At 47.6% G+C, this 14820-nt stretch overlaps 1 pseudogene; it reads left to right on the forward strand.

Annotated features, from left to right (window-relative positions):
- Nucleotides 1-884: 884 nt before the first annotated feature.
- Nucleotides 885-12687, forward strand: LOC119276206 (annotated as a pseudogene).
- Nucleotides 12688-14820: the final 2133 nt, after the last annotated feature.

A 14820-nucleotide genomic window follows, 5' to 3' on the forward strand; every position in this document is an offset into this window, starting at 1 on the left:
CGAGGGAATATTGGGCCTTATGGGCCATAGGAGGGGAGCACACCAGCCCACAAGGGGTGGCGCCCCCCCTAAGGAAGGAGGCTGAATAGGAGAAGGAGGAGGGGGTTCGCCCCCTTTTCTTTCCTCCTCCCTCTCGTCCCTTTTCCCCCTCCCTGTAAAAGGAAAGGGGGGAGGCCGAATTGAACTAGGGGCCCAAGTAGGATTCCTCCTACTTGGGCGCGCCCTAGGCTGCCTCTCTCCCCTCCCACCTATATATACATGGGGAGGGGTGCCTAGAACACAAAGACCGACAATTGTTAGCCGTGTGCGGCGTCCCTCTCCACAGTTTATGCCTCCGGTCATATTCTCGTAGTGCTTAGGCGAAGCCTTGCGCAGATCACTTCATCATCATCGTCACCATGCCGTCGTGCTGACAAAACTCTTCTACTTCCTCGACACTCTGTTGGATCAAGAGCTCGAGGGACGTCATCGAGCTGAATGTGTGCAGAACTCGGAGGTGTCGTACGTTCGGTACTTGATCGGTCGGAACGAGAAGAAGTTCGACTACATCAACCGCGTTGTCAAACGCTTCCGCTTTCGGTCTAAAGGGTACGTGGACACACTCTCCCCCTCTCATTGCTATGCATCTCCTAGATAGATCTTGCGTGAGCATAGAATTAGGACATCCCTCCTTTTTTTTGAGACAATAGGACCTTTTTTTTCCTGCCGATGCCAATGTCTGTCTACTCGGGGAATGGGAGTGGTAGACCAGGGAGTTGGAGTAGAACCGAGTTCTTTTTCACTGCTAGATCTGAACTGGGCTAACCTTCATACGGCCCAACTTTTTACTCCTGTCGGGCTTCACCTGATCTCTCCCTTTGTCTTAAAGAAAAGGAAAAAAAAAAGAGGACAGATCTCTCCCTGTTCCGCTTCCTCCTCCGCCGTGTCAAGCAAACCACGGCGATGGACGAAACCCTCGCCACCGTCCTCTCCTACCTCCCGCCTCCCTCGGTCTCCACCACCGCATCCCCGTCCTCCTCGTCCACCGCCTCCGATGACGATGACCGCATCAACTGCCTCCCGGACGTGCTCCTCCGCAACATCATCTCTCGCCTCCCCACCAAGGACGCGGCCCGCACCACCATCCTCTCCTCCCGCTGGCGCAGCCTCTGGGCTTCCACCCCACTCCGGCTCGACGACGCTGGACTCGTTCCTACCGCCGTCACCGCCGCGCTGAACTCCCACCCGGCTCGGTCACTTCCGCCCGCCTCTCCTCCGAGCACCTCGCTTACCAGGAACCCGACGTCCTCGACTCCTGGTTCGCCTCCTTCTCAGCCAAGAACGTCGAGGAACTCTCCGTCGTCAACGGATCCTGGCCTGCTGAATGTGAGTGGCGTCCTCCCCCCAGCCTCCTTGGATGCGCGTCCCTCCGCCGCGTCTGGCTCGGGCTCTGCCAGTTCCCGGACATTTCCGGCCTCGCTCCGGCCTTCCCCAGCCTGCAAGAGCTCGGGATTGTCCATTGCTCCATGCAGGACCGCGAGCTCCACGCTGTGCTCCCGCGCTGCCCCGAGCTTGAGAGGCTCGCTTTCGTGCTGACACAGGACTACCCAAGGTACATCCACATCTGGTCAGGGAGCCTCCAGTCCCTGGTTGTGTGGAGGTCCATGGTCAGAGAGGTGCACCTTGACGATGCCCCCAACTTGGAGCGGTTGCTGTTGGAGCCGATTGGTGGTGCCTCTACTCACGTCAAGATTATTAATGCACCGAGGCTGAAAATTTTCGGGTACTTTGACGTTGGACTGCATCAGCTCAAGATCGGCCCCACTGTGATCAAGGTGGCCTGAATTTTCCTTTCACATCATCTTATTTTCCACAATTAGATGGTACTTACATAATTGCTTTTCGATTCATTATAGGATGGGATAGGGATGAAGGTGAAGCCAAATGCGATGGTTCGGACCCTCAAGACATTGGCATTGAAGGTGCAGTTTGGAGATGAGAAGCAAGTCAAGCTGGTGCCCCTCTTGCTTAGATGCTTCCCATGCCTAGAAACCTTGTATATCAAGGTATCAATTCCCTGTCACTTCATCATCATCATTGTTTGTGCTTGTGCCTGTTGGGTTAAGTGGTTCACTTGCTTGGAATACAGTCATCTCCTTCTGAATCACCAACCAATGTTGATGTGGACTTCTGGGATCAAGTAGGCCACACTGAATGTGTTACCTCACATATTAAGAAGTTTGTGTTCGAAGCTGCCCGAGGAGAGGATACCGAGCTGGCATTTGTCAAGTTTGTCATGGAAAGAGCCCAAATGTTGGAGGAGATGCGTGTTTTCGTGGATGATGGTTGCTCTAGAGATGTTGTGCTAAGTCGTTTATCTTCAGAAGGATGTGTTTCTGCAGATGCTAGTGTGGTGGTGGAGAGGCAAGACATGTCCCATGCGTGGAGCTTCGGAAGAGCTAGCAACATGTCACAGTGTGACCCATTTGGTTGCTAAAGTTGGAGGTACTCTCAAGGCTTACTCTTTGTTTGTAAACAGTTTGTTCTCTACTTTCTGAGTCATATTTTTGATGGTCCGCTCATTAGCAAAATCTGCACCTCGTAACAATATAACCCATTTGGTCACTTGTTTGGGACTAAAGGCTTTGTTGTTGTTGTTGTTGTTGTTTGTTGTTCAAGAAAGAGTATGAAACTTTAACAAGACATGTTAGTTATAACATGCAAAGCTTGAGGTTTGGTGCTATAGTACTTATGGCAGCTGGTTCCTAATCTGTCTGAAATTTTCTCCTGACGGTTCATCTTTTGGTTGTGTCTTATCGCAATTTTGAACTTCCATAAGAGCAAGAAAGTGATAACGCCTGTATCACTCATGCTGTCATTGATGTTGTCCAAGCTTAATGCAATAGATTGCCATCATTGACTCATGAGAACCATTGATAATTGAATCAGAGGTGCTCAATTTTGATATGTATAAGTCATTGATGCAATCAAGTGAGCCTAGTTGAGATATAACAAAACATGCACCTGCACATGCTCGTTGTTTAGTATTGCATTAGGCTAGCAGCCATGTATCACACGAACGTAGGAAACCCATCATCTTGACAATGGCCTGGAGTCCCCTCAGGCCACTGCATCATCAGCTACAGTCAAAGCGACATGTTAGTATTGGATCCGAAGTCTCTGGTCTGGTGTGTGTACTATTCTGGTGGTTGGTGGCAGATCAACTCGCTCTGTTTTTTACTCATCTATCTGGAGTGGTGCATCCTGTGTAGCTCACAAGAAGGCTGATCAAATGTTCTCTTTGTCTTATTTTGCACTTTCAGACTTACCTATGGTACTGCAAACTAAGTATGATACTCTCTCTGTTCCAGATAATATCTATTTCTAGCTTTGCCCAAGTCAAACTTCTCTTCTTTTGATCAAGTCTTACAAATGAGCTAATATGTACAACATCAATTAACAAAAACATATTTTATAATGAATCTAATAAAACTAATTTAGTGTTGTAGATGTTGTCACATTTTTCTGTGGACTTGGTCAAACTTAAGGAAGTTTGACTTAGGACAAAGTTAGAGCCTTAAATAATTTGGAATGGAGGTGGTACTGAATAACATTATAATTTTTGGATCTGATGTGAACCCTAGTTAGTGTGTGGAAAACTATAGGAACCCTGAATATTTTGTTGTTGCATTGACTGACCTCATGGGGCATATATAGAGTACAGCGCAGAGAGCAGCTTAGAGTACAAGGCAAGTCATTGTTGGTTTTAACCAACTCTATCTCTATCTCTCCTTGTCTCTAACCAAACATGTTTATACTTCTAACATCCCCCATCAGTCGTAGTGGGAGCAAAGTGGACAATTGCGAACTGAAGTTGAAGTCTTGCGCGCCTGTTGTCTTCTCCGCTTCGCCATCATCACCTGCATCTCTGATCGGTTGGCACCTAGGCGGTGACTGCGTCTCCTTCTGGTGCCTTCCATGTCTCTCTTCTACTCCCTGCCTCCATGTCTCTCTTCTACTCCCTGCCGCAGTCACAGCGGGAGTGATGTGGACACTTGTGATGATGCGGACGCTATTGACTGGAGCTGTTGCCGATGAGCTGTAGACATAACCCTTGATGTCAATGTTGAGGTAGCCGATTATGGTGATGAGTAGCCCTGGTCAAGTTAGTCGTGGCCGACGGTGTAGTAGCATAGTTGGTATAGCCGCACAAAAGCAGAGGCGCAAAATATTTGTGTTATGGTATAAAACATATTATCTACGTCTTTAAAATGTTGGATACCCTTTTTGTTTCGTACATTGTATCTCTTAATTTTGTGTTGTGGAATAAGGGTATTTTTATTGTATGTTGGAGAAGATAAGTTGTGTAGCTATGCCTACTACATTTTGATTGATCTGTTTTTTTAGTCTAAACACACTTTATTTAATGATCATAGTCCAAATACATTGGGATACAATTAAGGTCTTGAGGTTCGAGGAGCCACAAATGGGGTCCTAAAGAAAGTCCTAGAGTGTGCTTAGCGAGGCTGTGTGCCTCAATATTAGACTCACGTCCCTCGAAAATGGAAGTACAAGACGTGAACTGAGCTGAAGTTGATTCGATCTCCTTCACGATGCTGCCATACAAGCCTCCTGCATCGATTTTGATATTTGTAACAACCTCTTGGCAGTCTGATGCTATCATCACATGTGTTAGAGAAAGATCCTGGGCCAATGAAAGGGCTTCTCGGCAGGCTAGCGCCTCCAAAGCTGCTCGGTCAGTTATGCCAACACATCTGATAGCTGACGCGCCCATGAACTTCCCTGTTTCATCCCTGCACACGGCACTAAAAGATCCTCTGTTTGAACTCCTGGAAGTAGCTCCGTCCACTTTGATCTTAGCAAATCCTGCCGCCGGAGGCGTTCTGCACGGGCGGGGTGCCCTTGCCGCTGGTGGAGCTTGTGTCCCCTTTGGTTTGATCTCGCCGAGCTCCCTAATATAGTTGCGGATAAAATGATGGGTTGCGTGAGGGGTCTGGAAGATATGCTCATGTAACGCCTTTCTTCGGGCGTACCAGATAGCCCACAATGTCACTATGACCCTGATGAAAACATCATGTTGCAGGCTGTCAATTAGTGTAAATATCCACCTTTTGGCTTCCGGTTCCCTTATGTTGTGAAAAACATCAGCAAGGTCCGGGTCTTCTGACGCCCATACGCATCTTGCCATGTTACAGTGAAGGAGAGAGTGCTGCCATGAATTGTCCGCTCCACAAAGGCCACACGAAGACGCTGTCGCCATGTTTCTATGAGTTAGAAGATCAGCCGTGGGCAGAGATTGCTGAGCAAGCCTCCATAAGAAAATTTTAACCTTAGATGGGACGTTGGTCTTCCACATACTTGTCCATACCTTCGTCTCCCTCTCCGAATTTAAAGAATCTGCTCTGCCCTCAAGCCAAGCATCCTGGCGAGCCTTTGTGGATACTAACATTCTGTAGGCTGACCGGACTGTGAAAACACCATCCTTCTCATGGATCCATGACCAAAAGTCATCCACCTGCCTTGGACAAAGAGGGATAGCAGCAATAGCTTGTGCATCTGTAGGCAAGAAGATTTGGGCCAATTTGTCCATGTCCCAGGACGCCTCAGCCGTAAGCAAGTCGGTCACCAGTAGAGGTGGATCAATTATTTTACTAACAATAGGGCGCATGTTGAAGTCCCGTGGGATCCAGTTTTGCTGCCAAATGAACGTTGATGTACCATCACCCACTCTCCTAGATTAGACTTGCAGCTTGTTTGTCCCATCATTTGGGCCTAGAATCACGTAATCATTTACTAATCCGAACCCACCGTGTTCAGCTGTCTTGGAATGGGCGTGGGATTTCATTCCAAGATTCCACTGATGTGGGACAGTATGTAAAACCAATCCCCCCTCAAAGCCGCCATTCCATGATTCTACACATCTCTCTTGTCCCGCGACACCATTCCTCTCTCCTCGATCCCTCCTCTGCCTCTGCTCCGTCGCCTCTGTGCGAACTAGCGGAACGTCTTGCCTTGCTCAGGCCGACGGGTTCGTGTTAAATAGATGGGGCGCACCTCCCATAACAGCGCATACATGCGGTTTGGATTACAAGCTTGGAGATCAAGAAAGGAGATAGAGATAAGAGGTTACATGAGATAAACAAGATACTCTAACAACCTAACTACCTTAACTATCTCCTATGAGATGCGCCGGTCACATAACATGACGTGTTTAACACCCTCCCTTAATCACAACTCCATGAGGTTGAGATTATACTTGAAGTTTTCAAAACTCTTGACTGGCAATGCCTTTGTGAATCCATCTGCAATTTGATCTCTGGAGTGCACAAAACGAATGTCAAGTTGCTTATGAGCTACCCTCTCTCTGACAAAATGAAAGTCTATCTCAATGTGTTTGGTCCTAGCATGAAACACTGGATTAGCTGAAAGATAGGTGGCACCAAGATTGTCACACCACAAACATGGGGCCTGTTGACTCTGTATACCAAGTTCCTTGAGCATGGATTGAACCCATATGATTTCAGCTGTGGCATTGGCCAATGCCTTATATTCTGCCTCTGTACTCGATCTGGAGACTGTAGCTTGCTTACGAGCACACCATGAAATTAAGTTGGGTCCAAAGAAAACAGCAAAACCACCAGTAGAGCGTCTATCATCAAGACAGCCTGCCCAATCAGAATCAGAAAAAGCACCGACAAGAGTAGAAGATGACTTGCTAAAATTGAGACCCATGCTCAATGTGTTTTTGACATATCTGACTATGCGTTTGGCAGCAGTTAAATGAACAGTTGTAGGTGCATGAAGGAACTGACATACTTTGTTGACAGCAAACGAAATATCAGGCCTGGTAAGAGTAAGATATTGAAGTGCCCCTACCAAGCTTCTGTATTTGGTACTGTCCTCTTGAGTCAAGAGAGTCCCTTGTGTAAGAGATAATTTTTCTGAGCTGGATAATGGAGTAGGTGTAGGTTTACAACCCTGTAGACCAGCTTTTCTTACCAAGTCAACTGCATACTTTTCTTGGGAGAGATGAAGTCCATCCTTGTGCCTCTTTACTTCAATCCCAAGAAAATAATGCAAGTCTCCAAGATCCTTCAAGGCAAAATCTGCACTCAAATCTTTTAACAGTCCTGTGATGGCTTCATCAGATGAGCTTGTCACAATAATATCATCAACATATATTAAGACAAATATGCATGTATTGGACTTGTTGTAGATGAACAGAGAGGTGTCAGATTTTGAAGGGACAAAACCAAGTGTTTGCATTTTGTGACAGAGACGAGAGTACCATGCTCTTGGTGCCTGTTTCAAACCATAAAGTGCTTTGTCCAACTTGCAAACATGAGAGGGTGCACTTTTACTTACAAACCCAGGAGGTTGTTTCATGTATACCTCCTCTTCCAGAACACCATGAAGAAACGCATTCTGAACATCAAGTTGCCCGGGACTCCATCCCCTGGAAACGGCAATAGACAAAACAAGACGGATAGTGGCAGCCTTAACAACTGGACTAAAAGTGTCCTCGTAGTCTATGCCATACCGCTGTTTAAAACCTTTTGCAACGAGCCTAGCTTTGTAGCGATCAATAGTTCCATCAGATTTTCTCTTTATTCTGAATACCCACTTGCAATCAATTAAATTTTTACCTTGCTGTGGGGGAACCAATGCCAAGTTTTATTCTTCTTGAGTGCCATGTATTCTTCATTCATAGCATTTTTCCATCTTTCATCACCAAGTGCTTCCTGAAGTGTCCGAGGTTCACCTGGTTCACCTGTGGAACAGACCATACCGTATTTGGTTATGTGTTTATAATTAACAGGATGTATTACCCCATGCTGGAGTCGTGTATGTCGTGGCGGTGCAGCATTGGGATCCCCGGCCACAGAAAATCCCGAGGCAGAAGCTCCTGTAGCAGAATCAGCTCCCGCCGGATCTTCTGTGACAGTTTGATCAGGTGCAGCGTGTTCTGTATGCACAGAAGATCCTGGGGCCTCATCATTGGAGGATGATGGCAGATCAGCCTCGAGGCGGACGCCGATCTGCTGTGCACGCGTGGGCGCACAGGAGTCCACGCCCGGTCCCGCAGCAGACCGGGACCCCGCGTCGTGTCGGCGAATCTGGTCACGACGCTTGTACGTGACCGGCTGGTCACGGAAGCGCGCGTCGTCCTGGCGAACCTCAGGCTGCCGCGTGTCGAGCGAGGGTTGGCGCGGAGAGACGCTGGAGCCGCCGCCAATTGGAGCGTGGGCCGCCAATTGGAGCGTGACGTGCGTCGCGCGCTGGGCTGGAGACAGCCGCACGATCGGCTGGCGCTGTCGCCTGCGCGTCTGGCGCGTCAGCCGGCACCCATCCCAAGGGGGATCCGCTGAACTGCTGCTGCGGGGCCAATCCCGAGGAGGATTTGCCTCCTGGATGCGGACACATGCGATGTGGGACTGCCGGCGCGTTTTTTTCACTTGTTTCTTCATTATTTTCGCTGCTGTCTCCTGGAACATCATCAAAAAACTCATGCGCACCATTAGTAGCAGGATTAGTCAACAGTTGATCATCATAATTCGGACCCCCTGGATCAATGGTGGTAAGATGAGTAGGTAGGAGGAGAATTTCTTCTCGGAGGCGAGCACCGGCGTTTGGATGTAGGGTGGCGAAGGGGAAGTTGGTTTCATCAAAAACGACATCGCGAGATATGTAGACATGGCCAGTGGATATATCTAAACACTTGACACCTTTGTGTTGAGGGCTATACCCAAGAAAAACACATTGTTTTGAGCGGAGCATGAGTTTTCTTTTGTTGTATGGGCGAAGGTTGGGCCAACAAGCACACCCAAACACACGAAGAGATTTATAGTCTGGTTTGACATGAAGGAGTCTTTCTACTGGAGTTTGATTGTTGATGACTCGACTAGGGAGCATATTGATGATGTGGACGGCAGTAAGAAAGGCCTCATCCCAAAATTTTAGGGGCATGTAGGCTCCTGCCAAGAGAGCTAGCCCAACCTCAACTATGTGTCTCTGCTTCCTTTCAGCAGAGTCATTCTGTTGATGGGCATGAGGGCATGATACATGGTGTGATATGCCAAGTGTTTGGAAGGAGTTGAGTTTTTCATACCCCCCCCCCCTCCCCCCCCCCAGTCCGATTGGACTGCAATAATTTTGCTATCAAATTTTCGTTCAACCAAGGCTTGAAAGTTTTGGAAAACTTGAAAGACTTCGGATCTCTTTTTGAGAAGATAAATCCACACAAACTTGCTATAGTCATCTATGAAGCTTACATAATACTCATGTCTACCAACAGAAGTGGGAGCAGGACCCCACACATCAGAAAAAATCAATTGAAGTGGTTTGGTAGAGACACTAGTAGATATTGGACAAGGTAATTGATGACTTTTAGCACATTGGCAGGAATCACAAATAGTTTCGACATTTCTCTCACCAACAAATGGGAGTTTATTTTTCCTAAGCAATCTTTCAACTAAAGAAAAAGCAGCATGCCCTAATCGATCGTGCCACCGTGTTGACGAAACTTTGACAACACCATTGGCTTGTTTATTGAGTCTCCTAAGCTCCGGAAGCAACGGGTAAAGCCCTTGAACACATCTACCTCGATAGAGAACCTTCTTCGTGGCCTGGTCCTTGATCAAAAAGAAATAGGGATGAAATTCGAGGAAAACATGATTATCAAGGGCAATTCTATGAACCGAGAGAAGACTTTTGGCGGCACTAGGAACATGCAAAATTTTCTTGAGATGAATAGGACGATGAGGGGTACGAAAAGTAGAATGACCAATGTGACAAATCTGCATACCTTCTCCACTTGCCGTGTGGATGTGGTCTTTTCCACAGTATTTTTCCTTCATCGTGACCTTCTCAAGCTCATTGGTGATGTGGTTGGTGGCGCCGCTATCAACATACCAATTTGTGTCGATGCCGTAGGATCCATCAGCCGTGGCAGCCACCTTTTCTTCATCTTGAGAGTCCTCGTCATCTTCGTCATAACGGTACCAGCAGTCCCGCGCGGTGTGCCCTGGCTTACCGCAGATTTGACAGCGAGGGAGCTCCGGACGGGCCCGAGGTGGACCGCCGCCGCGGCGACCGCGAGATGCACCAGAGCGGCTGTTGCCGCTGCCGCTGTTTCCACCACCACCGTGACCTCCAGAGCGTCCTTTTGCGCGAGAGGCGCCACGACCACGTGATCCACCGCCACGACCACGCACGGCAGCGTTGGCAGAGGAACGGAAGCCGCCGCTGCCCGAGTGGTTGAACTGAGCCATGCGCTGGTCGAAGTTGCTGAGCATGGCGTAGAGCTCGTCGAGGGAGACCGGTGTGACGCGTGCGTCGAGGGCGGAGACGAGGGGCTGGTAGTCGACGTCGAGGCCGTGGATGATGTAGGAGATGAGTTTGTCGTCTTGGATGGCCTTCCCGGCCGCGGCGAGCTCGTCGGCGAGACCACGGAGGGAGGCGAAGTAGGCAGCAACTGTTTGGTTGCCCTTCTGCGCGTTGATGAGCGCCGTCCTGATATTATTCACGCGACTCATGGACTGCGAGGAAAACATACCTGCCACCGCTGTCCAGAGCGCGTGCGCCGTGGTGACCGTGGTCACCGCGATGAGAACCTCCTTGGAGAGGGTGCTGAGTAAGTAACCCAGCACCTGTTGATCCTCCCGAACCTAGATGGGGTGGAGAGGGTTGGGCTCAGCACTTTCTTTGCCATCCTTGTCCTTGGTGACATGAAGCCTGGCCGGCTCCGGTGTGGTGCCGTCGACGTAGCCGAAGACACCGGCGCCACGCAGATGAGGGGTGACCTGCGTGCGCCAGAGCACGTAGTTCGTGCGTGTTAGCTTCTCGGTGACCTGTCCATTGAGGGTGGTCTGGGAAGCACCGGAGGAGGAGGAGGAAGACATGGCTAGGCTCGGTAGATGGGATCTCAGTAGATGGGAAGAGATGGGGCTCTGATTACCATGTGCGAACTAGCGGAACGTCTTGCCTTGCTCAGGCCGACGGGTTCGTGTTAAATAGATGGGGCGCACCTCCCATAACAGCGCATACATGCGGTTTGGATTACAAGCTTGGAGATCAAGAAAGGAGATAGAGATAAGAGGTTACATGAGATAAACAAGATACTCTAACACCTAACTACCTTAACTATCTCCTATGAGATGCGCCGGTCACATAACATGACGTGTTTAACAGCCTCAGCGCTCGGCTTCCTCGCCGTCGGTGAGATTTCCCGCTGAGCCGAATAATCACTTCCTCCACTCTTTTCCTTCCTTGCTCCTCTTTTGCCCCGACCTCATGTTGCCGCCTCCACGTTTCCGTCCAGCTGACGGTGAGCGCTGTTGTCTAGTTCACCTCCTTCCCCGGGCAAGTCTCCTCCTCCACCTCTTCTCTCCTCCCCTCTCACGAATCCTTTTCTTTTTCTTCAACTCTAACAGTAACCTCACCCAATCAGCAGGTTTAGTAGCAAGCAAACCGGATCCGGACACCTAGAGAGGAGACCGACAAAGTCTTGACCTCCCATCCACCGCATTCCCAGATAGCGCCCGCTGTGGCTTGAAACTTCATGGAGGAACCTGAACATGAGCGCAATTCTTGTGCAATATTGCTTCTCTCGTGCCCTTTGGGTATGGCTCAATGCATGTTTGGTTACTGTGGGAATGATGGGGAATCTGTTCAATTGTAGTTTTGTTCTCCTTGTCATCCTTGTGAGTCTGTTCTTTATCTGGGATTTAATTTCGTGTAGCCAATCTACATAAAGAAGTGCACACGTCAGTTTGGTCCTTATCAATGGATGTGCCTGTGTAGCACTAGTAATGCTGTTGAGACAAAGGAGAAGCACTCAGTGCTAGTCGTGTGGGTAGTACTAGTAATATGCATGTGTAGTACTGGTTCTAATTCTCAAGAACTAGTATAATTTACAACCTCATCCACCCAGCTAACCAAGAAATAACCAACCATCTGGCTGGCAGAAGTAGTTAACATGGTGGACAGGAATGAAGCAACTTATGAAATGGCAACTGCTTGTAAGGCCTTATGGATCTTTCTATCACTAGCTAGCAGCATCCTCTCAGACCTTGGCCACAAATAATTTATAGTCTGCCCCATTGAAATGAATTGCACAGTTTTCTATTGCTATAATAATTATTATACATTAGGAAGGAGAGTTGAACATGTCAAGTATGCAAACAACAAACAAACAGTAAGAAAAAGAAAGCAGGATTTGGCTTCCGGGTTTTTACGTTTCTAAATCCTAGCACCAGAGTCACCAGCGTAGCTGCAGCCTTCATCTAATTCTAGCTTGTTTGTTTGATTGCGTTGGAAAAATATTGATGCGGCATTTGCTCCTGCTGTTACTGATGTGGTTGACAACTACTTTAGTCATCTTGCTACATGTTTGCCATCATATTTGCAGGATAACAAAGAAGTGACAAGATCACGTCTCTTCAAGCCTTACCCAGATGGAATGAAAAAAAGAGATGGGTCCTGAAGCAAGTCAAGCCATATAGATCCTGATGCAAGTTGTAGTCTTTGTCTTCCATACCTTGTTCGGTACAAGCTTTGAAACTTTGGTTTTGCTTGTGTTAGACGTGCATTTTGTGCTTTGTGGACCTGAACATGGCTGTTGTAATTGAATATGATTATGTGGATTTGTGCTTTATGGAGCTGCAAGTGGTTTGAACTTCTTAAAAATCGTGTGCTGCAACTTGTTTCATGTTGAGGTGAATTTTAATTTTGAAAGATGATGTTTTTTTTTAATTAAGAAGCTATTCTTTGAAGCCAAACTTTGTGTGGGTTTATGAATCTTAGCCAAAATGACAGCCAATGATGTAGAAATCTTACATCTTACTTCTACATTCTTAAGAAGTTTATGATATAATTAAGTATATCTATTATAAGGAATATTTACTATTGTATTGTATTTTTTATTTTTAGTTTGAAAAATATTCTGTAAAAAAATGAAAGGATAATAAGATCAACTTAACAAAATTGAGTTGTAACTCCAATTTCAATTTGACCTCTCCTCTGGTCTGGAGTAGGTCAATAGAAAAAAAGACTCAATCAAAGATCCAAAGACTAATTTAAATAAAAATTGGATTATGAGTACACAGTTGCGAAGCATAATTTGGAATATGGTCCAAGTAATAAATGCCCAAAGTTTCCTTAGGATCCCAATTCCAATAGGATCTCCAAGCGATCCCCACTACAACCAATTCTCTCAACCAATTAAGTTTGCAAATCGTATATACCTAAAAGCCCTGTTCAAGAATTCATCCAATTAACCAGTTAACTTGCAGATTAATCCCTACTCGTAGGGTCACCGAGTAGCCGATAAATTGAGAAATCGTTCGATTAATTAATTAAATGGTCGATTAACTTGTCGATTAGCCGATTAATCTCTTACTCGTGAGCCAACCGAGCAGCTGCCAGTTAACGATTTCCTCGACAATGCCTAAGAGACTCATCCCTCCTATCCCATTTATCTTAAAATGCAACCTATCCACCTCATAAATCTTGCCACGTCAGCACATCTCAACAGCGTTTTACCTCAGAAAAAATGGCACGTGCAAGCTACAGGAAAACTGAACGCACATAATGAAAGATTTAACCGAACCAGGTTTATAACTAGCAAGCACATGCAGCTCATTACGCTAGCCCACATGCGTCTCTAAGTGCTTATCAAATCCACGAGAGATGACACAGAAAACTAACTGATAGGAGCATACGGGACTAATTTGTTCCGTCTTCTCCCCTTATTCCAGTGGCACACATATCTTGCCCTCTTCCTTACGCCTTCCTTTTCCCTCCATATCTACTCCATAGGATGAATCCCTTCCCATCTGAATCCTACCAATTCCTTGCCCAGCATGTACAAGCCATGGATACACGCCACTGTCGCCATGGCTCAACAAGATGATCTTCTCGCCACTGTCGCCATTGTCGCCTGCCGGACAGCATTGATGAGCGGTGAGTTAGAAGGTTGATTCCTCCCATGATTTGGTTTATCTTTCTTTTTTCTTTTTGCGGGTGGTTTATCTGTATTTTCATTTGTAAAGATTGAGGATTTGAAAGATTGAGTACAACTCTCCCTGTCGCTTTATTTGTTTAGTTTCACTGTGAAAACAGAGAGTTGGGCTCCGAAATCATGGAAATCAGATGCGCTATATACCACTATAAGTCCTCCTAGAGCACTCACGCTTCTCCCATGTTGTTTAGAAGTTTAGAATATGGCAACTACTCTTGGCTTTTTAATTTTTCTTTTGCCAGTTTGATTTCTTCACTTAAATTTAAGACTGAACTGTACCTAAGAAAAGAGACTGTCCGTTTTGAAGTCACTTTCGGGTGGTACAGTGTCCGCCCCTTAATATGTACGAATACGTAATTATTTTAACACTTCGGCTTTAGTACAACCCTTCCTGGACACATCAACGACCCAGATTAGAAGGTACCCCTTCGTGGGCAAGGCCATGATGAGAATTATGGGCGCGGCGTAGCGCGGCATACCGCGGCGCACGAACGTACGGCCGCTATACGCCCGTACGTGGGTGAGGGGGCGGTGTACGCCACGTCGGGGGCGGCCCACACGCACTTAGGCCGCCGTCCGCCCGCATTAATCCGGCGCGGATTACGGTGGCCATTTACGCCGCGCAGCGGCCAGTCCAATCGCCGCAGCGAGCAGTCCAATCGCCAGCGTCGGTGTGCGCGTGGCGTTGATTCTCACGCTGACCGCCTGCGCTCGCCGCCCGCTCGCCTGCCCACGCCACCGCTTTGTTCGCCTGCGCACGCCACCCCCTCGCCTGCCAGCATTAATCGCCGGCACCAATC

This window comes from Triticum dicoccoides, chromosome 3B (assembly GCF_002162155.2).
Source record: "Triticum dicoccoides isolate Atlit2015 ecotype Zavitan chromosome 3B, WEW_v2.0, whole genome shotgun sequence".
NCBI classification, from domain to species: Eukaryota; Viridiplantae; Streptophyta; class Magnoliopsida; order Poales; family Poaceae; genus Triticum; species Triticum dicoccoides.